The sequence below is a fragment of the Camellia sinensis genome, chromosome 1 (assembly GCF_055761805.1).
Source record: "Camellia sinensis isolate YWXY chromosome 1, ASM5576180v1, whole genome shotgun sequence".
Taxonomy (NCBI): domain Eukaryota; kingdom Viridiplantae; phylum Streptophyta; class Magnoliopsida; order Ericales; family Theaceae; genus Camellia; species Camellia sinensis.
In genome coordinates, this window is record NC_138961.1 from 28,970,260 (window position 1) to 28,995,456 (window position 25,197).

Consider the following 25,197-nt stretch of genomic DNA (forward strand, 5'->3'; position numbering starts at 1 on the left):
ATTCAATGATATTTAACACCGCCACTCAATGATGATATGGTGATTAATGAAAGAGCTGAGTGCATAAATTTATGTTGGGTGATTTAAATGAAGAGTTAGGTTTGGAATTATAAATATTTTATCAAATATTCTATTAAATTTTTTTATATGAGTGTGAGATTCACACCTATGTAGATTTGTATGAATTTCGATTTTATCAAATTTTTTTATATGAGTGTGGAATTCATATGCAAGTGAATTTGTATGAGTCTCACTCCATGTGAGAAGTTTAATAAAATATTTGATAAAACATTTGAGATACATAACATTTTTTTAAAAAGAATGAGAGAGTATAATAAATTATGATTAGCCTGGGGTAAAGTTATGTGATGCTCTGAAATTAATCAATAATTTTTTTTTATGACAGACTCACACGTCTCCAAACGTGACTAAATCATTCATGAGAGTAATTATTTATGTTGGCATTGTATCCAATCAGTATTAAATTGTTAAATAAATATATGATCCTAATAATAAGTAAATAGTGGATAAAATATAATGTTTAGAAAACTTAATATTCCTAACTTATTAGAGCATCCACATCAATCTCTTTAAATTTTTAGTCAAATTATAACTTAAAAAGCTATTTTGTTATTTTAGCTAGTCATATTTTTAGTACCCACTTCATCAAATCTCTATTTTAATTTAATTCTATTAAAATATTATTTTTTATTGTATTTGTTTTTCTTTCTTTTTTTTATTAAATTAATGGATTGGCTTGATCAAGTAGCATTTCCAGAGGCTTGATCAGGTAGCATTTCTTGGAAGAAAACAGGGGCTTGCGGTTTGGCCCGGGCAACCATCGTGCTGATCTCCGATTGAGTTGAAAATTTTTGTAGTTGATCTACTTAATAAACTCTAAAATATGAACGGATCGGATCATTAGAAAGTCACTAACACGGTAGCCAACTAGTGCGTTTCGGATAAAATATAAAGACCCCAAATCCAAAACTACACCATATTCTTCAATCATTCTGCTGTGCATGCCAACGGCTCTATTTATCAACGGTCAAAATTTTTCAAACGGTCATATTCTTCTACTATAAACAATAGCATATGTTCTCTAATTCTCACAATCTAAATGAAATATTTTTCTTTCATTCTATCCTCATTAATTTTTTATATATGGATCTTCATTTTCTAGACATGATTCTTTATGACTCCGACTCCGATGATGAGTTGGAGATAGTTACAATAGCTTCTATGGAAGCCGAGAGTTCATCAAGGTCACAACATGCTGCTCGTAAACGACGCGAGTTTGTTTGGCGTAATCCTTTGCAAGGCCATCAAAGGCTTTTTCTCGACTATTTTGCTGATCCACCAGTATATCCTCCCAAATTATTTCGGAGAAGGTTTCGAATGAATCGTTCTCTTTTTCTCCGCATTCAATCTAAAGTAGAAGCTTATGAACCATATTTTGTTCAGAAAAGAAATGGTGCTGGAGTGCTCGGTTTGTCTTCTCTTCAAAAAATAACTGCGGCTCTTAGAATGCTTGCTTATGGAGTAGCAGCTGATTTTATGGATGAATACTTGAGGATTGGAGAAAGTACTGCAATGAAAAGCCTAAAGAAATTTGTCAAAGCAATGGTTGCAATTTTTTCTGATGAGTACTTGAGGTCACCGAACAACGACGACATTGCTAGACTTTTAGCTGTTGGCGAAAGTCGCGGTTTTCCTGGGATGTTAGGGAGCATTGATTGTATGCACTGGACCTGGAAGAATTGTCCAACTGCATGGAAAGGTATGTATACTGGCCATGCACATGAGCCAACAATTATTTTGGAAGCAGTAGCATCATATGATCTTTGGATATGGCATGCATTTTTTGGGTTACCTGGGTCTACTAATGATATCAATGTTTTAGAACGGTCTTCCGTATTTACTGAGCTTGCTCAAGGGCTTGCTCCTCGAGTTAATTACACCATTAATGGAAACGAATATACCATGGGATACTACCTTGCTGATGGTATATATCCACAATGGGCAACTTTTGTTAAAACAATTCCTTGTCCACAAGGAAAAAAGAATAAACATTTTGCTGAGGCCCAAGAGGCGTATACAAAGGATGAAGAGCGTGCATTTGGAGTGCTTCAAGCACGTTTTGCAATTGTGCGAGGACCTGCAAGACCATGGGATCTTCAGACTCTTACAGATATTATGAAGGCTTGTGTAATACTACACAACATGATCATTGAGGATGAAAGAGATGACGGAGGAGAGCAAAACATTGATTATGAACAAATCGATAAAATCCCTCTTTCACAAGTGTCACTTGAACGTACACCTGACATCATGGAATTTATTCAACAACATCGTCGCATAAGAGATAGAGAAACTCATTCTCGACTCCAATCGGATTTGGTTGAGCACTTGTGGCAAATCTATAGCCAATCTTAGGTTGGAATAAGCAAATCTATAGCCAATCTGGAATTAATGAGAATGGACCTAAACACTAGGTTGGTTCTCATGATTACAACCTTTGCAGTAGCTTGTAAGTTTTTTTTGAACTGTTGTAGCTTGTAATTTGAATTTTTGGAAAGTCATGTGTTAGACATATTGATTTTGATGATTTTATTTATATTATGTTTTTTTATTTTGGTTGATGAATTCATTTGATCAAAATGTTATAAATTATCCATATGAATTCATCCTATTATTTTGTAGTTTCTGGAGGTGAAAATGAAGCCCAAATTCAGCACAAAAGCAGCCACAAAAGGGCTCCAGATTCAGCACAAAAACAGTCACAAAACAGCCCCAAATTTAGCACAAAACAGTCACAAAACAGCCCCAAATTTAGCACAAAAACATCCACAAAAGAGCTCCAGATTCAGCACAAAAATAGTCACAAAACAACCCCAAATTCAGCACAAACACAGCCACAAAAGAGCTCCAGATTCAGCACAAAAACAGTCACAAAACAGCCCCAAATTCAGCACAAAAACAGCCACAAAACGGCCCCAAATTCAGCACAAAAACAGCTGCAAAGCAACCCCGAAACAACAGCAAAATAGCACTGAAACAGCAGCAAAATAGCTCCGAAATAATAGAAAAAACAGCAGCAAAAGTATCCGAAACAGCAGTAAAAACAACCCAAAAAATAGCAGTTCAGCTCAGTGTCATTCTGAAATAGAATAATCTTTGTACCATCAAACTCCAACAAGTAGAGCTTACAAAATGCCAATGTATTATATAGGCAAAGGTTACAAAATATACATAAACCTTACTTTAGTCAAAAGTCACAAAACAGAACCCATGTTTCTACATCATGAAACCGTATAGCAAAAAAGGATCCAACTATTTCATCCAAACAAAATCTACCAAACTAACAGTCAAAAGTCACAAAAAACATAACAGCTTCATAAATTACTCGGAAATGTTGCTCTTTCTTCGACTCTCAATGATTTCCATTTGACGCTGATAATAGTATTCTTGTTGCATTGGGGACATCCCACTCGTATCCATCATCATGATTCTCTCTTCTTCCTTCAATTTCTCCAATTCAGCTTTTTCAACATGAATAATATATGATTTCTCAAGCATTTCAAGTTTTTTCTCAGTTCCTTTCTTTCTATCTTCTTTCATGTCAATTAGCAAGTCTACAATTGGGGAACTTGTAGTATCTTGACTCTTCAATTTTTTCGGCCTTTCTTTTTCTTTCTTCTTGCCAATTGGTCTCTCCAATTGTATATGCGCATCTCGTGAGATCTCATCTTCCTCTAGATTGACTAACTTTGGTGTTGAAGGTGAAGATGTGGAATTTCGACTCCTTTTTGGATTTTTCTTTTGGTACGTCTCAAACCATTTTGGTTGATGCCTCAACACATTCCAACAATGTTCGAATGGAAATGAGGTGTTATGAACCTCCTGGTACATAAGTTTTGCCTTGCCAATCTGGAAATATATATATATATATATATCAAAATTTTAAAATTTATTGAATGGTAAATGTCTAAATATCTATGTAATTGATACCTTGTATATATACTCACAACTTTTACTGGAAGAAAGATATTAAATTTCCCTAAAACATATAATTTCAGGAGCTCCAACTATTTGACCTGGTAGTTCAAACATCAAATATATGTGAAAAACACAACTTTTTGAACTCTAACTATATAACCTAGCAGTTCATAGGCAATCCAAGTGAGGTTATACATTCTCACTTTCCATTTCAAAGGTAACAAAGAAGAATAAGTTTTGACAATCTATGAAAATCATGCCTGGCATATACGTACTTCACCAAAAAAAAAAAAAAAAATGCTAACAAAAGGATGAAAATCAAGTTTTTACATAGTTGTTTACTAAAATTAAGTCTTTACATAAAATCAATTATGAAAATCAAGTCTTTACATAATTGTTTTCTAAAATTTGAATTTTTTTCTTTTTTGAAAGGTGCTCATATATTGACCACATACTATCCATGACATCTCTCAAGTGGAAAAATGTGCTCATATATTGACCACATACTTATAAAATGCTCTAGAGTTGATTCTGTCATGCATGTTCTTGAAATAAAAGGAAGAAAGCAGATTTTCGATTATATTATAGGAAAACACCTTTTTCAATTTATTTGTTGTCTAACTTGAACACACTTCCCCTTTATCAAACACTTGTGATACAATTTATTGATTCTGTCAATTTATAGGAAAACACCTTTTTCGATTCTGTCAATTTATTTTCTTTACCCAGTTTTAAAGATTTTAAAAATATACAAGTAATCTAAGCTTTAAAATATCAACATATATATGCATTCACTTTCATTGAGGCAATTTATCAAACACTTGTGATACAAGAATTTTGTGCATACAAATTTTCAAAGATGTTCAAACAACTTAATTCAATCAAAGAGGCATTGATGGTTCTCAAATAAAATTACAGACCCCAATTCATCCCATCTAATCCAAATCTAGAATACAGCAGCACAAAGAGAGAGAGAGAGAGAGAGAAAGAGAGAGAGAGAACCTGAGTTTCAGATATGGTGAAAGCAAATGCTGTGTAGTGGTTGCCGCTATGTAGTTTTGGCGCGGAAGAGAAAGAGGGTAGAGTTTGGCGGGAAAAAAAATAATAAAAAAATGAATAACGATGAACAGTAGCTCGTTTGTTGTAACGAGCTATTGTAGCATCCTCAAATTTTGGCGCGCTTGTAGCGAGATTGATGCACCTGGTTTTTTGGAATTCATCTCGCTAGTTTAGCTGGAGAAGCTGTCTACCGAGTTTGATGAGGTTGCTCTAACATCCTCTCTTTTATCTTCCTCTAACTCTCTCTCTTTGCTATCCATTGCACCGATTGCCGCTGTCCACCCCCTGTGCCTCTCTATCTATCTATTTTTCTTTCTCTCACTCCTTTATTTCTCTTTCTCTCTCATTCATGGCATTAATCACGTGGTCTTTTACAATGGACAACTTCAGATTTGAGCGACGCCACACATATCTCAAAGATGTTCATTGCGGCTTAGATTTGGAAGGAGCTCTCCGTCACCGATCTCTCTCTAGATTTTACTGTTGTTATTTTTTTTTTTTTGGATTTTTATAGCCTTATTTTGAGTCATCTTTGAGCCCAAATATAAGTGAGACTCATACGTTTTTCGAGGTAGGTCCAAGTGATGACGTGTTTTTTGTCACATGGCAACTCACATGATGAAAACGGATCGTCAAAACCATTTATGAGTGAATGGGAAGTTGACGTCGTTTTCGAGTTTGTGAAATGGAAAGTTGAAGACTCAAATGTAAGTTTCCTTGTTTTGGGTGTCCCACATAAAAACTTTAAGAGAACTTATATTAGTATATAAGCTTTAGGTTGACATACTTGGGGTGGGCCCTAAGGGGCACCCCAAATTTTGGAAGGTGAGGAGTTATAGACAAAGTAGGGTTGACCCAAATCCACCACATGCACGCCACCACTGCCGTCCGTCTGTCCGGTCGAGCCGGGTGCGAGTTGTGGGTCAGGTCTTAGCTTAATTTTTTAGACAAAATTTATTTGAATTTTTTCAAATTCTTGATAGAAAAATTTGAAATCCTAACAGATCTATTTAAACGTTTGAGCCAAATTTGAATTCAAAATTTTTCCCAGAAACAGTGCCTTTCCGGTCACCTCTCTTCTTCAGTCCGGTCACACCTGTTCGAAGGGTTGTCTACCTTTCTAAACAAACACCATATGGCCGATAAATACGAGGTCCCTCTAACAAATTCATTCATTTCAAAATTTTCCTTTCTTTCTTGCATATACTACATTGTTCTTCATATTAGTTCATAGAGAGTTGCAGAACACAGGTTTGGTTCGCCTAACAGATTGTTTGTAGTGCTGCTACAATCTGTGTAAGTGATCATTGTATCCTGGGAGATAAACGCCGATACTCTGTAAGCACCTGTGCAGCAACAAATCTGTCTTAAGGATAGAGTGTCACATACTCGCCTTGATTATAGTTTTATTGGTTTTTCTGAAACAAAGAACTTTCTGTGAGTAATAATATTTTATTTGTTTCAGTTTTATTATTTGTTTTACATAGAAGATTGTTCCAACACTTAATACCACCACCACTACCACCACCACTACGTCGCCTACACTTTCCAGATCTTCGTGCAAATCTGGCGCTTCACCACCAACGGCCGTGAGATCTAGATCCACCGCCGCCACTGTGAGATCCAGAGCCATCATCGTTCTCTTTGCACTCTTCCTCAGCTTTTCATGGCACCCGATCATCTCCAAAATCGGTTAATTTTAGAAAAAATTCTTTAAAATAGTTTTGGAAACAATATATCAAACAAATTTGTATGTTTTCCAAAAAAATATAAAAACAAATAGGGCAATTGTCATGTTGGCTTCTAAAAAGCATTATGGCTATAATGATTAGGGTTTATATCTCAAATCTATAGAATTAAAATTACTTTGAGATATTAATTACATCAACTTCTTATATGCTATAACTACTGAAGTTGATATTTACAACTATAGTGGCGATGGATTTCATAATATTTTATATATTTTGTCAATTCTAGAGAACATTTTCATAATTGTATTTGTGCGTTTTTTACTCAGTCTCTTTGAGGATGACATATGATTTGGTGATGGAAGAGGAAAGTGATGTTGGATCTAGTGTGGCTTGGCGTTGGATGCCTCTCAAAGAGACTACTCTTCTTCATTTTCCTCACTTTCACAATCTCTGATGATGATGACCATCTCATGATGATACATATTATTTGTATAAAATCATATCGTTGTGTTATTATTATTATTATTATTATTATTATTATTATTATTATTATTAGATATCATTGCGTTATTCAAATTAGTTGTTTGTTGTTGTTGTTGATGATAATTATGACAGTAATAAAACATGTTGCAATTGATTAAAAAAACATAGGTTTAAAAGAATTTGTATTGGATCTATTCAATTTTGAACGGGCAGATTTCAAAAGATAGGGAAAAATATAACAAGTTTTAAACAGATAGATAGAAAAATTCACAAATTTTAAATAGATAAAGGGAGAAATTCACATATTTTGAACTGATAGGGGAAAAATTGAATAGATAGGGAAAAAACTCAACAGATAGATACAAGTTTGAATAGATAGAAAAGAATTTAAACAGATAGATATAAATTTAAACACACACGCGCACACACACACACACTGTAACGCCCTAATTTTCATGCCCAAATGATAATACAATAATCATGGTTCTTTTATGTAAAACTGAAAGTAAATCTTCACGCTTGCAATACATGATACAAATAATCCTCATGCAAAAATACATTCACCTCAAATCAAGATGACATAAACAAACAAATACCTTCATGGGTTTACAAGTTTCCAAGACTTAGGCCCGGTTACACAAATCAGTTATTCAAACCATACAAATATAGCCCTTGGCTTACAAAATAGAGTCACGCAAAGTGAGAGCATTGTACTCCTAACACACACATTTCCACACCATCAGTTGGGCGGAATCACCACGTCTTTTTCTGCACAATAATCCCGTAGGGTGAGCATAAAGCCTAGTAGGAAATTCTTAACAAAGTATATACGTTTTATACAAGTTTCAAAAGATGTATGCATATGCCATACTATGTCTTTTTGCAAATAAATTACATCTTCCTCTTTTAAAAATCATCATGCTCAATGATGTGATGCAATTCCATTGTTCAAAACTTAACAATTTCATTCAAGGGGCGGTAAATACAACTCTGGTAATCCTTTGGTCGGTGTCTGCAAGTAGACTATACAAGTACTACCAAATTGTCATTTTTACCGGTATTAACCGGAAGGCTCGACACCTATTCGCGCGACTTTCTAGTCTTTCACCAAGGACACTCAGGCCAACTTAATCAATTTCATCTACACCACCTATCGAGACTCACCACCGTACTTACCCCAAAACCATTTCATGAAAACCCGTTTCCAAATATTCTTTTCTCAATGCAAGGTTTTCAAATCAACATTCAAAGCTCAATGTAACCAAATGAATTGATGTGCCAATGCAACAATAATCAATACAATACAACAATTCTTCCATTTCCAATTCTTTCACACAATTCTACCATTATGATCAAAATTCTAATTTCTCCTTTCCATGCAATTTCACAAAATGAATAAATATACATTTATTCCAATTCATCTGAGGAATAGCACATCTTCCATATTTCGAGCATTTTCAACAAATTAGCTATTTCAAGACTAAATCAACATTTGAATAACAATTTTCAAAATAAACAACAACTCTCATATTTTCTCAAAAATTGTCATTTATACAATATAAACAAGAAAATTTTCAAACATCACTTATTTTGGGCAATCAAAATAGATATAACAATATCAACCATGGATTTTCAACATCATATAAAAATCCCCCATTTCTAGGTTTTTCTCACCAAAAACCATCAATCTTCAACATTTGAGAAAAATCTCACCAAAACCCTCTTTATTTAATCAACATAGTTTAAAATCCTCGATTTCTAATTTTAAAAAAGTAAACCCACTTTCGAAAATTACTTATCTTCTTAAATAAACTACCCATTTTCAAAACTAATCAAAGAATGATTTCAAAATCATTTAGATCTTGCAAAAAAACATATATATAACTCAAAGAAAATCTCTACCTCAAGTTTGAAGAAGAAATGAGTTGGAAACCCCAAAATCAACGACGACAAAACTCGATCTCCACCGCACACAACGTAGCTCTTGTCTAGACAACCAACTTTGATAAAGAGCTTAGATCTAAATCTCAATGGATTTGGAGAAATCAAAGATCTTGTGAGGTTTTTGGTAGGAAATGTAGAGAGCAGGAAGAGAGAATGTTTCTAGAGAGAGAGAGATACAGAAAAGTGACACTTAGGCCTCGTTTGGCAAGAGGCTATTTTAGCCAATTAGCCAAAAAGTTACTAAATTAGCCAAAAAGCCAACAACCCATACCAAAAAGTCAAAGATTCTCTTTTCTCTCTACTTTTTGCACATCTTTTCGTAATTAGCCAAAAAGTCATCCCAAACATACAAGTTTTTTTTACCTACCTTTTTAGCCAAATAGCCAAAAAGTTACTAAATTAGCCTGTTCCCAAACGAGGCCTTAATCAGCCCAAAGGAGGAGAAAATAGAACAAAAATTCGGATCCACTTACCTCCCGCACGTGCGGCGCATGCTCCAGCACATGCAGGCAACACTCCCACATGTGTGACCCTCCTCTCCCCGCACCTCAGCCGCACCTGCTTATTTAGCAGTGTGCTGCAAACCTTGCCCCTGAAACCCGCACATGCAGCCTCACACCCCGCATGTGCGGCCCTGACTGTCAGCCCAGAATTTCCTTGGTTCAGATGCTCCAGACCGACCTCGGACAAGCAACATCGAATGCGTTTTGCATTTTTGTTTTGAAGGGCGCTGCCCCCCGGACCACCGCAAGCTGACTGGGCAACTCGACCCCACCAGGGTGTTGCCCTTGGACCCGCGAAGGAGCGCTACCCCCTCGACCCCCGACCGGCCCAATCGAAGTGGCAAAATATAAAAGGAGGATCGAAACCGGGATCACTACACACACACATATATATAATTTAAACATATAATCAATAAAAAATAGGTTAACAGTAAGGGGTAAAATTAAAACAAAATGTCCTTCAAAACTAATAAAATGACTTCTCACCAAACTATTTAACAAATGATAGATCTCTCACTAATAAAAAATATTTGCTAGACATAATGCTTTATACCCTCTTTAAATTGGACTTTTCAACAATTTTTTCAAATATTTTTTAGTTGTTGAAATTAAGTATTTTTTCATAAACAAAAAAGGATAGTGTTCATCAATTATCTCACGTTTTGAGAAATATATTAATTTCCTACGATATTATTTTATAGAGCTGTATTGATGAAATTTTAATAAAATATAATTTTTTTAATTGGTTACAATTTTTTTTCTCATAATTTGGAAAAAAAAAATTGATGAATCTCATTGTTGCTTATGATTTTGTAATATTCATAATTCTTACAATTAAACAACTATTCTTTGAAATTGCCCACATTAAATGAGAAGGATAAAATTAAAATAAATTACACAATTATTATGAAGAATTGAACTTTCCAGGAATATTTTATAAAAAAAATAAAACTCAGTTCTCCAATATAAAACTTGATAAAAATTAATACTCCAATAATCTTGAATGCAAAATAGTAGTTATTAGTATTTTTTATTTTTTGGGGGCATATTCATGAATTTAGCAACGGTTTCTTCACTTTTCTCTCGCACTTGATCTGTAGAAATGGGCCGAAAAGGCCTGATGCGGCCTCGAGCTAGGCCCAAAACAGGTTGAGCTACGTCAGGCTATATCACTATAATTTGACTAGTTGGGCCAAACAAAGGAGGGCTTGGGGTTAATTTTAAATGAAATAGACTGAGTAAAAGTTGATTTTATTTTATTTATTTATTTATTAGGATTTACGAATAAGTCTTAATAGATAAATTTATTATCCAATAAATCTTATGGTAATTAATAATATTTTTCATCAAACATTATTAAAAAAAGTCACTAATTATTAATTTTCAATGATAGTTTAAAATTTGTACCATAAAAAATACAGAGAAACGTCACTCACTATAAACAATTATAAAAATGGTGACCAAAAAAGTTTTAATTTTTAGCAACATGTAAAAAATGTTACAAAAAATTATTTTTACCAACAATTTTACAAGGACTTATTTTTAATAAAATTTTATGAGAATTAAGTCAAACTATTTGTAGTTTACCCCTTTTTTTTTCTTTTTTTTTTTTTTAACGGGAATGATCTTTTTTACTCATTATTTGGGCTTTCTACCTGTTGTGTGGGCAAGACAGTGGAAACCTTGGGCTTTACCAGAATAGATTGCCAAAATGGGTCATTTGGGCCAATTTAATTAGACAAACTATATGGGTTGGACCCATGACCAATCTTAGCCATCAGCAAACCCATAACTAATTTTAGCCATCAACACTTCACAAAATTGTAATGCACAAAAAAAAAAGAATAATGCTTGGGACCCCCTTTTGGGTATCACCCCCTCACCCCTTTTGCCACATGGTAGGTGGTGATTGGAGGAGCAGGAAAAAAAAGAAAAAGAAAAAGAAAATGTAACCAATGAGAGAGAGAGGGGGTTAAAGGGGGTGGGGAAAAAAGGGGGGATGAATCATTGTTGGTAAAAAAAATACCAAATCACAAAAATGTGTATCAAAAAATCAAATGTGGGTCGAATTTATTTTAGATGCGGGAATCACACTAATGAACGGCATATTAATATTTCTATGCACTTTTATGTGTACATAGCATTAAATTACAAACAATTTCTTTATTATTGTTATTATTATTTGAAATACAGTTTATATATTAGCATATTCAAAAGGAGGATGTGGATAGAAATACGGGCATTGTGCATTTTACTTCCGGGTCCAAACTAGCTCATGATGAAGCTTGACCCGGTGTCAAACATTGATATTGAATATGATAATTAAATTAATGAATTATAATTTATAATAACAAAGATTAAATATAACATATAAATCATACAAAGAAAATCTCAGAGTGAGAGAGAAAAATATTCAGTGTGTTTGGTTTCAATTTTTTGAATTCAATTTTTTGGAAATTGAATTTTTTATTCTTCGTATTTTTTTTTTATTTTTAGTGAATATTTTTTAAATTTTAAGTAATTTTTTTACTTTTTAAATGCACCTTATTTAGATGTATCTAAAAAGTAAATATTTGTAAAAAAAATATTTTAAAAAATCAATAAATATACAAAAATACGAAAAATATATTGAATTCTTGTATTTTTTATATTTTTGATATTTAGTGAATTTTCTAAAGATTTTTTTTTTACAAGTATTATATTTTTTTAAGTATATTTATGTTGGGTATATCTAAAAATTAAAAAAGTTACTTAGAATATTAAAAAAATTCAGTGAAAACAAAAAAATATAAAAAATGAAAAATTTTAATTTTCTGAAAGTGAACCTTAAAAATTCAAACCAAACAATCTCATTGTTATCCCAACAAATACATCAAATGTTGGCGTGGATAGATTTAAAACACTGACCTTCGAATGAGATTGAGAAAATGAATATGATATAGGAAATAGAAAGTTGACTATTTAATTTTTTAATTATTTTAACGTGATTAAAAAAAATTGTGTTTGAAAAATTAATTGACTTTTTTTTTATATTTATTTAATAGTTTTGAGAAAAAAATAAAATGATTATAAATTTAATGTGACATTTTATCTTATTAAATATTTAACTTATTTTATCTTTTAATGGACTATTTTCATCCAACCATCTTCTAAAATACTTTTATAATGGATAAAATAATCATACAGATTACATTAACAAAGCACAAAAAGGAAAATAAGATTCAAGCTCACAATTATTGAGGGATTAAAAAAAGAAGACATATATATATTTTTTTAAAAAAATCTCACAATGCTTATCTAAGGAAACAATAGCAAGCACAAGCTTCTTCTTCTTCTTCTTTTTTGACACTGTAAAAAAATTAATAAAACAATGCTTCAAAAGAAGGGGATACAAGAATCTTCTCCCAAGTACAAAACTATCATGACCTTTCCCAAGAAAGGAAACAAAAACAGACTACACAACTCCTCTAAAATTCAATACAAGAGATGAAATCAAAAATCGGAACAACTATAACTATTCAACCCCTACACACCTTTACCCAGCAAGCAATACAAACCAGTACCATATTCGTTCTACTTTGAGAGTAACTTTGGGAGCGTGTTCAAGAAAAATTCAATAAGCACAGGCATGAAAGCTCCAGTTGGATCCCCCAAAAGAATACCAATTATTGTCCCAAGGAATGTGCCTAACGTCTTCAAAATCTCACCAAATCTCCCACCACTTCTATTTGTGGGTCAAGAATTCCTGAAACTGGGTTTGGTGGTAATACAATTTGCATTTCTTGGTTGTTCATGGCTGGCTCAAAGTACTCAAACCTTTTGCCATACTTTCTAAGCGCCTTAGTGACTTTGTACGGATCTCCAGTAACTAAAATGGATGCCTTGTGTTTTTCTGCATCTCTGTCTATTTGCTGCACTTCAAGAAATTTTTCCAGTTCAACCAACATTTTGTCGCAGCCCATGCAGGAGCAGCAATTAATCTCGAGGACACCATTGTGCTGAACAGCCATTGTGCCGGAAATTCAAAATGGCAATCAAAATTAACCTCCTCTTTAGGAAAGCAGTTGCTGTTGGCAAAAAGAGTGAAGGATTATTGAGACAAAGCTAGCCAAGAAGATATTTCTTCACATTTTAATTATCTATATGCTATTTGAATAATTTCACTCTACAATAAAATGGCCACACATGATTTTGGCATTTTTTTTTTTTTTTTCACTTTAACTCTATACCATTATAACATAATTTGGTGTTAAAAGTGCAAATTTGTCAAAATTAACTTACTGTGGAATAGCAACAAGAAGCCACAACATCAACAAAAACAACTATAAAATAAATTTCCATCTCACAATTCTTTAGCTTTAATCTATATCCTTTTTTAAGAAATCCTCACTTACCAAAATATAAAATTATGATGTAATGTATTTCATCTATGGCATATAGTTAACAAGTCTAATTACCGATGAGATTAAAATAATCTCATAATTAAATAAGCACAACGGTTAATCAAATCATGATGATTGCATGTTTGCAAGGAATTTAAACAAATTCTAGCCCTAGATTTCTTAGTTTACAAAATCTAAAAGGCAGGAATATTGGGGGCCGTTAGTTTCTGAACAGGGGTAAAATCTTTCGAGTATTCTATATGATTCATGCTATGTATATCACCGATTTTTTCCCCTTTATATAAAGGGTGGATACAATGGAAGATATTATTTGCATTCATTTTTTTCTTTCATTACTGTTTTTCCAAACAAGAAACAAACTATGAACATGGTGGTCACACAAAATAATGACAAAAAATTGATGATCAAATGTAAAAACTTCCAAATATATTATAGAACAAAGCATTGGAGTAGTTTCCTTTCTATTCATGTGCTTGCAGTAAAAACAGCAAAAATACACCCAAATCTCTATTCTCAAAGTGATACAAACATAATTCATACATATGAGACCTGGGTTTCACAGAAACATATACATGGACAAATATAATACAGACACAACCCAAAAAAAAAACAAAAAAAAAAAACAAAGACACATATAAAAATGCATACATATATGTAAATCAACGGTGGGTAAAAACGCAATAGATCTAAAATTTTGGATGGTTTGATGAATGAGGAAAGTGGATTAAATTTAAAAATCGTTTAATTGGAGTTTTAGCACTTAAAATTTTTATGGGAATTCTTGGAAAACAAAATGGAGTGACAAATGTTCAAATTTTTTAGTTGTGCATTTTATAAAATAATAGTAAACATACAAGCATGTGTGAACAAATGCATACAAATACACTAATAAACATAAACCCATACGAGATTGGGGATTTAGAATCAGAGATTGGATGAGAGGGAGAGTAAGAGACTTGGAATTCAGTGAGTGAGACCTAGGTAGGTATAACGTGGAATTCTTCGATCTGGGTAGGCCAAGATTGAGACAAAGATTCAAATTTGTGAGTTGTGCATTTTATATAATAATAGTAAACATACAAGCATATGTGATCAAATGCATACAAATACACTAATAAACATAAACCCATATGAGATTGGGGATTTAGAATCAGAGATTGGATGAAAGGGAAAGGGAAAGGGAAAGGGAGAGGTTGGGGATTTAGAATCAGAGATTGGATGAAAGGGAAAGGAAAGGGAAAGGGAGAGGGAGAGTAAGATACCTGGAATACAGTGAGTTAGAGTTGTCTGTAAAGAGAGTCTGCTTTGGAGGATTATTTTATAGAGGAGATGGATGGGAAGTGAGCGCGTGTTTGGATGTCGGTTTCTCCTTCATCTTCTACCTGCCACCTGGAGTAGTCAAATTCCAATTTGCATGCACCGACCGTCCCATTTTTTATCATTTTATCTTCGTGTCCACGGCACCCCAAGGCAGGCAGCATCTTAGAGCATCATCAGTATCTTCAAAATGATAAAAAATTAAAATATAACTATTAAATCATTAAATTTTTTTACTATTAGTCTTAATAAAAAAAAATTTAAATTTACTACAATAACTCTTCTGATGAAATCCGCTCAGATGTCTAACTGGTCAATCAATCAATGGCAATTTTTTTTTTTCTTCATTTCCTCTAGTTTTACCTTTTATAAAATATGAGAATTGTTTAGTTAATAGCTCATCAATTTAATTATAAAAAACAAATAACAAATATTTTAATAGGATTAAGTTAAAATAGAGCATTTGATGCAGTGGACGATTAGCTAAAATGGAAAAATGACTTTTTAAAATTAGCTAAAATAGAAAAATGACTTTTTAAGTTATAATTTGATTAAAATTTTGAAGAGCCTGATACTGATGCTCTTAGCGGTGTTTTGTGAAGTGAGTCAAAAGTCACTTTTCAGCTTTTAACCTACTTCCTTCTCTCATAAAAAAGTTAAAAAGTATTTTTTAACTATCTTCTCAAAACACTTCTTAAGTTAGGATCCACTCTAACGGATCAAATTAAGAGAAGCTAATCCATCCATTTAAACTATCGGACTTATATTTAAATAATAAAAAATTAACATACTATCCATGCTACACACAAGATAAAATAATATATTATTTAATAAAAATATGATAACTATATTTAATTTTTTTTATATAATGTAAAATAAAAATTAAATAGAGGTTAGTCAATCAAAATTTTCTTAATTGTTTAAAATTAAAAGAATCAAAAAAATTAGTATAAGACATTAATCATAACACTTTTCACTAAAAATCTCGTTTTGCTTATATAAATTGGAGTATACTCCACTTTATCTAAGTGAAACAATTCACTTTTTTTAAGTGAAACAATTCACTTTTTCCTTCTTTTCCCGATGTGAAATTGTAAAATAAAAGTTAAATATAAACTAACCAATGGAGATTTTCTTAATTGTTTAAAATTAAGAAAATTCAATAATTTTAGAATGAGAATTTGAACATTTTTTAAGGCTTCTCCCTTAAAACTCGCTTTATAAGATTCATTTTATATAAGTGAAATAACTCACTTTTTATTTCTTTTCTCGATATGGGATTGTAATACTTTATATAAGTGAAACAACTCACCTTTTTTTTTTCCCGTCAATGTGGGATTGTAATTATTTTTAAATAAAATATTATGAGAGTTTCAAAATCTCATACAAAATTATTTTTACAATAAAAACTATATGAGATTGTAAAATAAAAGTTAAATGGAAGCTAGTCAATGGAAAATTTTTTAATTGTTGAAAATTAAAAAAATAAAAAAAATAATTATGAGATATTGATCATAGGGCTTCCCATTAAAAATCTCCTTTTATTTATATAAATGGGAGCATAAGATTCACTTTATGTAAGTGAAACTTTTTCTTTCATTTTTCGATGTGGGATTGTAAAATAAAAAGTAAATAGAAGCTAGCCAACAGGAATTAGAGAGACATAGTTTAGGTTGGTGAATTCATCATACTAGATCATTTTATAAACTCATATGCGTATTAAAAAAATAAAATAAAATAAAATTCATTCTAAAATAATGTTCATGTGTTTTCAATGTAATTATCTTTAATAAAAATATATGATCTATTTATAAAATTATATACATTATTTATTTTTAAAAATTAAATATAATAAAATTACGTGATTATAAATGATAGTCTAGCTCAAAATAAATCGAACTTTAATTTGTTCAAAATATTGCTAATAAAAATTGAAAATTGATAATGCTGTCTGTCCCGGGTGGATGGGTCGGGCTGGTCCAGGCTCTTCAAGTTCCGGTTCAGGGTGATGATTCCGTCAAATGACCTGTAAGCAAGTCCAAAAGGGAACGAGGCAGTCCCCCAGTGAACCCTCCGGCGAGAGAATTAGCAGTGGAAGAAGGAAATGTAGAGAGAGAGAGAGAGAGATAAGAAGCTTAACCTTTCTCGTGTCTTTCTATTCTTGCTTATATCCTTTGGTAATCATTTCACTATCCCTTGTGACGTGCCCCCCTTCCGCCGAAAGCCTGTGCCGTAGCTTACCTTGTTCAGGGTGAGGGGGCTCTGTTCCGACGGGGAGGTGTTGTCGTAATAAATGCTGTGATGGGCTGCATTAATGGTGATGTGTTGTGGTAATAACTCTGCAGATCTTTGTCTGCTGATGTGGCCTGTGTTCCACCTGCCATGTGCCCGAATGCCATTCGCCCCACATGCCTAGATGGCCTCCAGCTGTCCTGGGCTTTGCCAACCGGGTTATGCTATTGGTTCCGAGCGATGGGTTTGGGGTGGTTTGCTGTGGGCCGTATGCCTTGTGGGCCTATCCATGTCAGTAGTCCCCCATTTCCGAGTGCAGCTTTAGTCCAACGAAGGGAATAGTAATAAGGAAGAGAAGTGCGAACCGAGTGGAGAGGCCGACTGGAAGCCGTGCCGACCGCAAGGGGGACTAAACGGGAGAAGCTGACCGTGAGGATGGCCGAGTAAGAGGGGTCGACCGTGAGGCGTGCCGACCGCGAGGGTGGCCGAGCGGGAGGGGTCCACCGAGAGGCGTGCCGACCGCGAGGGTGGCCGAGCGGGAGGGGGCGACCGAGAGGCGTGCCGACCGCGAGGGTGGCCGAGCGGGAGGGGTCGACCGAGAGGCGTGCCGACCGCGAAGGTGGCCGAGCGGGAGGGGTCGGCCGACAGGCATGCCGACCGCGAGGGTGGCTGAGCGGGAGGGGTCGACCGAGAGGCGTGCCGACCGCGAGGGTGGCCGAGCGGGAGGGGTCGGCCGACAGGCGTGCCGACTGCGAGGGTGGCCGAGCGGGAAGGGTCGACCGAGAGGCGTGCCGATCGCGAGGGTGGCCGAGCGGAACGGGTCCACCGAGAGGCGTGCCGACCGCGAGGGTGGTCGAGCCGAAGGGGTCGACCGTGAGGCGTGCCGACCAGGACGGCGCGGGGCTAAAAAAGAGAGGGGGTAGGGTGGGGCCATGTGATGATTTGAAATGGAAAGGACAAGGTAAGGGGAGGGGACAGTGCATCGTGGCCATACATGTGGCAATATCGTGAGGGAAGTGAAGCGTTGGAGCAGAAATGAAACGATAGGACATGAGGGGGGTTTTGAAAAGGCGGTTTTGGTAGTTAATTTGAAAGGTTTTGAAACGGGCGAAAATTAATGTGGATCCATGGAATTCGGGTAAAGTGGGTTTTTGGTAGGATGCGCCTCACCTACCTTTTTACAAAAACTCAAAATATCCAAGTGTTAATTCCTTCATTGCGTACGACACACCTGTGTAGCATTTTCTCAACTTCCTTGCTCCTGCGTCAAAAGTGATTTGTAAGCAAACCCTAGAAATGGCACAAAAAGAAGTAGTCAATGTGAGGGTGAACCCGCTGGGAGACGATGATGCGGAGCAGTTAGCAGCGCGATATAGGACGAAGACACGGATGGTAGGGGCGGGAGTGGGGGAACCGGTGGGAGAATCGCAGGCGTCAGCCCTGATATTGGCTCCAAAGCCACTAAGCCAGGTAGAGCCAGATCAGTGGCACACTAAGGCGGACAAATCCACACTCACGGCGGCGGATTTGGAGGTTATCAGGGAACGATACCAGATTCCGGCGGAGGTGGAGTTATTACTACCAACATCAAGGGAAAGGCCGTCTACTACTAGGCCAGGGGAGTTTTCCCTGTACGAGGAGGCGCTAAAAGGTGGGCTGAGGTTGCCATTGCCCCAAGTGGTGGTTGACGTGCTGAATCGCCTGGAGGTGGCGCCGGGGCAATTGATGCCCAATGCATGGAAGATTCTGCTGGCCTGTGCGAGTGCGTGGCCCAAGGCGAATGGAGGGGAGGCCATGACGGTAGACGAGTTCTTTTCGTGTTACAAGGCGTCGGGGCAGCAAGAAACTTGGGTCACCCTACAGGCGGTGATAGGGAGGGGATTGGTGGCGGGGCTGCCGACATCGATCAAGGGGTGGCGGCCACGGTGGTTCTATGTGTCTGCTAATGGGGGAGTGGGGGTGCGCACCATCTGGAAGGTGCCAACTAGGTCGATGGAGTCGAGACTGGGGGCAATGGCGGAAGAGAGGGTGAAGAGAGTGAAGGAGTGGAGAGAGAGAGAGAAGGCCAGATGGGACGAGCTTGTTCAACCGTCCGCATTGTTTGAGGCGGGGCTGGGACCGCAGCCGAAGGGTGGGGACCTCGACCGAGCAGAATTGGAGGCGAGAAGAAAAGCTCAGGAGGTAGAGGATCAGGCCGTTCTGGCCAAGGCCACGAAGTTGAAGGAAGCGCGAGGAGACCGACCGCCTCAACCGATCGCGCGGGAGAGGATCCGACCGCGCCCAAGGCCGTTGGGGGGAAAAGACTTGAGCAGTTTTGAGCCGCGGCCACCCCCCGTAGACCCTGTAAAAGAACAGGCCAGAAAGGAGGGGGAGGCTCTGAAAAAGAAGAAGAAGAAAAAGAAGAAGAAGAGGAGTGCCCCAGAGGAAGCCGCAGATGAATCTGGGGCCAAGAGGGCTAAGGTGGCCCCAACTGAGGTGGAGGTCCCTGTGGCCAAGGATGCCCTAGAGGTGGTGGAGGTCATCCCAACAGTGGAGGTTGTGGAGATTGCTCCAACAGTGCAAGTAGAGGTTGGGCTGACTGAGGCGGCGCCGAGCGGAAGGGAGCAGGTCTAGAAGGGGCCTACCCTCCAGGAATGAGGGGTCCGCCTGGCTACGGCAATCTATCATGTGCGCGCGGTAGCTGGAAGGTTGGAAGGAGAAGAAGGCCCAGCCAGGGCGGGGGCAGACCGCTTGGTGAAGATTATGGAGGAGACAGCTCTGCGCGCGGCATCAGGATATAATGAGGCTGACCTGCTGAGGGGGTTATGCTCCGCCCAAATGGAGGTAACTACCTTGGCAGGGGCCCTTTTTAGGAAGGCAGGGGCTGCCAAGTTAAAGGCTGAAGAGGCCAAGGCCCAGTTGGCCAAATTGAAGAAGGACAGTGCCGACTGGAAGACTGCCCATGCTGATCTGCCAGCAGTCAAGTTGGAGCTGGAGGACACACGCCGTAAGGTCGTGTCGCTCGAGTTCCAACTGGCTGGCGAACAGAAAAAGTTGGAAGAGTCTGAAAGGGCCTGCGCCGTTGCGGTCGAGCGACATGAAGAGGCCATGAGCAGCAATGAAGAGCTAGTCAGGCAAAAGGATGAAGCAGATTCCAGAATTGAAGATCTGTTGAAGGAGTTGGGGGAGGAGCGCGCCAGAGCAGAGAAGGAGAAGGGGAGGCTTCTGAGGGAGTGGGAAACAGAGAAGGCGAAGGTGATGGCGGAGCTGGAGAGTCTGAAGAAGGGGGTGGAAGAGGAGAGGGCGGCGGTGGCTGCTGAAAAGAGGGCCCTGCAAAGAGAGCTGGACGAAGAGAGGGCGAAGACAGCGTCTGAGAGGGCGGCCTACCCTGATCTGTGCGTCGCAGCAGTGGAGCAATATAAAGGGTCCCCCGAATTTCAGATGGTGGTAGACGCCGCTGTCGCCAGGAGTCTGGCTGGGCAAGAGTCTGGGGGGGTGGGCCCATCAAGGAAGACTGCTGGAGGTAGGACAGAGGCAAAGGTGATTGAAAGCTTCCAGCAGTCAGACTTCTACAAGCACAAAATGGCCGAGTTCTGGGACAGCGGTTGGAAGATGTTCAAGCGCAGAGCTGAAGAGCTGTTCCCACACTTGGACCTGAGTAGTGTAACGATAGGTGAAGATGATGTGGCCCAGACCCCCCTGGACGAGGGCATTGAAGAAGAAGAGCTGGCGTCCAGCAAGGAGGAATAACCAAGAAGAAGAAAAGCTGGGCATGCTTTGTGTTTGTGTTTTTTTTTTTTTTTTTTTTTTTTTTTTTTTTTTTGTAATGAACTTGTGTACACATTGTAAATGTATGAGTGAATGAATGAATGAATGAATAGTTTAATTGTAATGAATTTGTGTACAAATGTTATTTTGTTTATGTTGCCAGTTGACTGTGTGGGCCTATATTGTCTAAAATGAATGAAGTCTTGTTATAAAAACTGGTCATAAAAATTGTGCAATAAAAATTTCGTGCAAAGTTAAAGTTAAAGTTAAAAGTTCCTTCCTGCGGAGTGCGATTGGAGTTGTATGAAAATTGAAAAGATGATAGTGGTTGATTGAAAAATTGGAGTAGGAAATTGTAAAACATAATATTAAGTACGGATGAAGAATCCACAGATGAGGACAAAGGGTAGGTTGCAAATTGTAACTAAACAGTTAATTGTAAACTTGTAGAGGAAAGATTGGAGAAATAAACTGGGTGAGGTGGTAGATAATCTGATTAGTAAATGAAATTCGTGAGAGCATGTTTGGAACTTAACTAGGTAAAAACGTGGTCCTGGAATTGTGAAGAAGCTTCAAAATGTGACTAAGTGTTAAAAATGTGGTCCTGCTTGGCTTTGAAGTGCTCAGTCTGGCTGAGGCTTTGAGTGCTCGGTCTGGCCGAGGCTCCAGGTGCTCGGTCTGGCCGAGGCTTTGAAGTGCTCAGCCTAGCTGAGGCTTTGAGTGCTCCGACTGGCGGAGGCTTTGAAGTGCTCAGTCTGGCTGAGGCTTTGAGTGCTCGGTCTGGCCGAGGCCTTAGGTGCTCGGTCTGGCCGAGGCTTTGAACTGCTCAACCTGGCTGAGGCTTTGAGTGCTCCAACTGGCGGAGGCTTTGAAGTGCTAAGTTTAGTTGAGGCTGTGAAATGCTCGGTCTGGCCGAGGCTTTAGGTGCTCGGTCTGGCCGAGGCTTTGAAGTGCTCAGCCTGGCTGAGGCTTTGAGTGCTCCGACTGGCGGAGGCTTTGAAGTGCTCAGTCTGGCTGAGGCTGTGAAGTGCTCGGTCTGGCCGAGGCTTTGAGTGCTCAGTCTGGCTGAGGCTTTGAAGTGCTCGGCCTGGCCGAGGCTTTGAGTGCTCGGTCTGGCTGAGGCTTTGAGGTGCTCAGTCTGGCTGAGGCTTTGAAGTGCTCGGTCTAGCCGAGGCTTTGAGTGCTCAGTTTGGCTCAGGCTTTGAGGTGCTCAGTCTGGCTAAGGCTTTGGAGTGCTCAGTCTGGCTGAGGCTTTGAAATGCTCAGTTTGGCTGAGGCTTTGAGGTGCTCAGTCTGGCTGAGGCTTCGAAGTGCTCAGTCTGGCTGAGGCTTTTGAAGTGCTCAGTTTGGCTGAGGCTTTGAAGTGCTTGGTCTGGCCGAGGCTTTAGGTGCTCGGTCTGGCCGAGGCTTTGAAGTGCTCAGCCTGGCTGAGGCTTTGAGTGCTCCGACTGGCGGAGGCTTTGAAGTGCTCAGTCTGGCTGAGGCTGTGAAGTGCTCGGTCTGGTCAAAGCTTTGAGTGCTCAGTCTGGCTGAGGCTTTGAAGTGCTCGGTCTGGCTGAGGCTTTGAGTGCTCAGTCTGGCTGAGGCTTTGAGGTGCTCAGTCTGGTTGAGGCTTTGAAGTGCTCGGTCTGGCTGAGGCTTTGAGTGCTCAGTTTGGCTGAGGCTTTGAGGTGCTCAGTCTGGCTGAGACTTCGGAGTGCTCAGTCTGGCTGAGGCTTTGAAGTGCTCAGTTTGGCTGAGGCTTTGAGGTGCTTAGTCTGGCTGAGGCTTCGAAGTGCTCAGTCTGGCTGAGGCTTTTGAAGTACTCAGTCTGGCTGAGACTTTGAAGTGCTGCAAGTGAAAATGTCATGGGAGCTACATACAGACAGTTGAATTATGAAAGCTGAGATCTGCAATCGGAACTTGCATTATGTATTAAAAAGGGAAATACAATAATATTGACAATACAAAAGTATGAACTTATTGATAGTAACGCTTCAAATGTTCCGCATTCCAGGGATGGGACAGGTCTCGGCCTTCCATGTCTTGAAGTCGGTAAGTGCCTGGTCGTGGTCGGGCTTTCACAACGTAGGGCCCCTCTCATTTGGCTGCCAGTTTGCCCTCGGTTGGATTCTTTGTGGCAAGAGTCACTTCTCGTAAGACCAGGTCCCCCACGGAAAACTCTCGTGGTCGAACTCGGCGGTTGTAGTGTATTCTCATTTTCTGCTGGTACAAAGCCAATTTGACAGCAGCAGTCTCTCTGAGCTCTTCGACGAGGTCCAGGTCTGTTCGATGGAGCTCTTCGGCTGAGGCCAGATCCGGATGTAAAACCCTGGGAGTGGGCAGACCGACTTCGACCGGAATAACCGCCTCAGCGCCATATGTTAAGCGAAAAGGGGTTTCCCCAGTGGGAGTGCGAGCAGTGGTTCGGTAAGCCCAGAGTACATTTGGTAGTTCCTCAGCCCAAAGGCCTTTAGTAGCTTCGAGCTTAGTTTTGATGATTTTCAGAAGGGAACGGTTGGTGACCTCAACTTGGCCGTTTGCTTGGGGGTGACCGAGGGAAGAGAAGCATGGTTGAATCTGGAAATCTGCACAAAATTTTCTGTACTTCGCGTTATCGAATTGTTTGCCATTGTCAGAGATGATGGCTTGAGGGATGCCAAATCGGCAAATGATCGATTGCCAGATAAACCTGGTGGTGTTCCGCTCGGTGATTGTGGCAAGGGGTTCAGCCTCGACCCACTTGGTGAAGTAATCAATGGCGACAATTGTGAACTTGGTCTGGCCTCGACCGGTGGGAAGTGGACCAACCAAGTCGATCACCCACTTGGCAAACGGATAAGGGCTGCAGAGTGTGATTAACTCCGTAGGAGGAGCATGGGGGATGTTGGCGAAGCGTTGACATTTATCGCATTTGCGCACGAAGTCGGTCGCATCCTGATTAAGAGTTGGCCAAAAATACCCAGTACGGAGTATCTTCTGGGCAAGGGACCTGCCACCTGAATGATTACCACAAATTCCCTCATGGATCTCCTACATTACATAAGTTGCTTGAGCTGGATTGAGGCACCGTAGATATGGCCGGGAGAAACCGCGCTTGTACAATATACCGTCGACAATGATGTAATTGGACGCTCGGGATCGAACTTTGGCAGCCTGCTGTTGGTCATCTGGGAGTGCTCCTGTGGTCAAGAATAGGAGAATGTCGGATGCCTAAGGGATGGGTTCGTTTTGGATGTATTGTACAGCTTGCAGGTCGGGTGAAATGGCCGGGTGGTGTAGATATTCGACGTGGACATCATGGCTGAGAGTAGGATGGTCAGCAGAGGCCAACTGAGCCATCTCATCTGCTTTGTAGTTTTCTGCCCGAGGCATGTGCCTAATGTGGAAGGTATTGAAGAGGCGAGCAAGGGGGAGTGCCATGTCCTTGTAAGCTCGCATCGTGTCTTCCTTGGCATCAAAATCCCCCGTCATCTGACCAACGACGAGCTGGGAGTCGCTGAATACTCGGAGGTGGCTGACCCCTATGTCCTTGGCAAGGTGGAGTCCTGCTATCAATGCCTCATACTCGGCTTCATTGTTGCTTGCTTCAAATAAGAAACGGAGGGCACATTTGAAGTAGTCGCCCTCAAGGGAGGTGAGGATAAGGCCGGCACCACTTCCTTCTCTTCGAGACGAACCGTCGACATTGAGAGTCCAAGAATGAGGATCTTCTGGCTCTGTTGGAGTTGGTGGGGGCGGAGGTGTAGCAGTCGGGGTCGGCTTGGTGAATTCCATGATGAAGTCAGCTACAGCCTGCCCCTTGATTGCTGTCCGAGGGCGGTAGGAGATGTCGAACTG

The 25,197-nt window shown here is 38.9% G+C and overlaps 1 long non-coding RNA gene across 1 annotated transcript; it reads right to left on the reverse strand.

Annotated features, from left to right (window-relative positions):
- Positions 1 to 12,915: 12,915 nt before the first annotated feature.
- On the reverse strand, positions 12,916 to 15,577 carry LOC145793011 (uncharacterized). The gene is made up of 2 exons (XR_014333435.1): positions 15,345 to 15,577; positions 12,916 to 13,746 (listed from the first exon to the last, which is right to left on the reverse strand). It is a non-coding gene; the product is annotated as an uncharacterized LOC145793011 (long non-coding RNA).
- Positions 15,578 to 25,197: the final 9,620 nt, after the last annotated feature.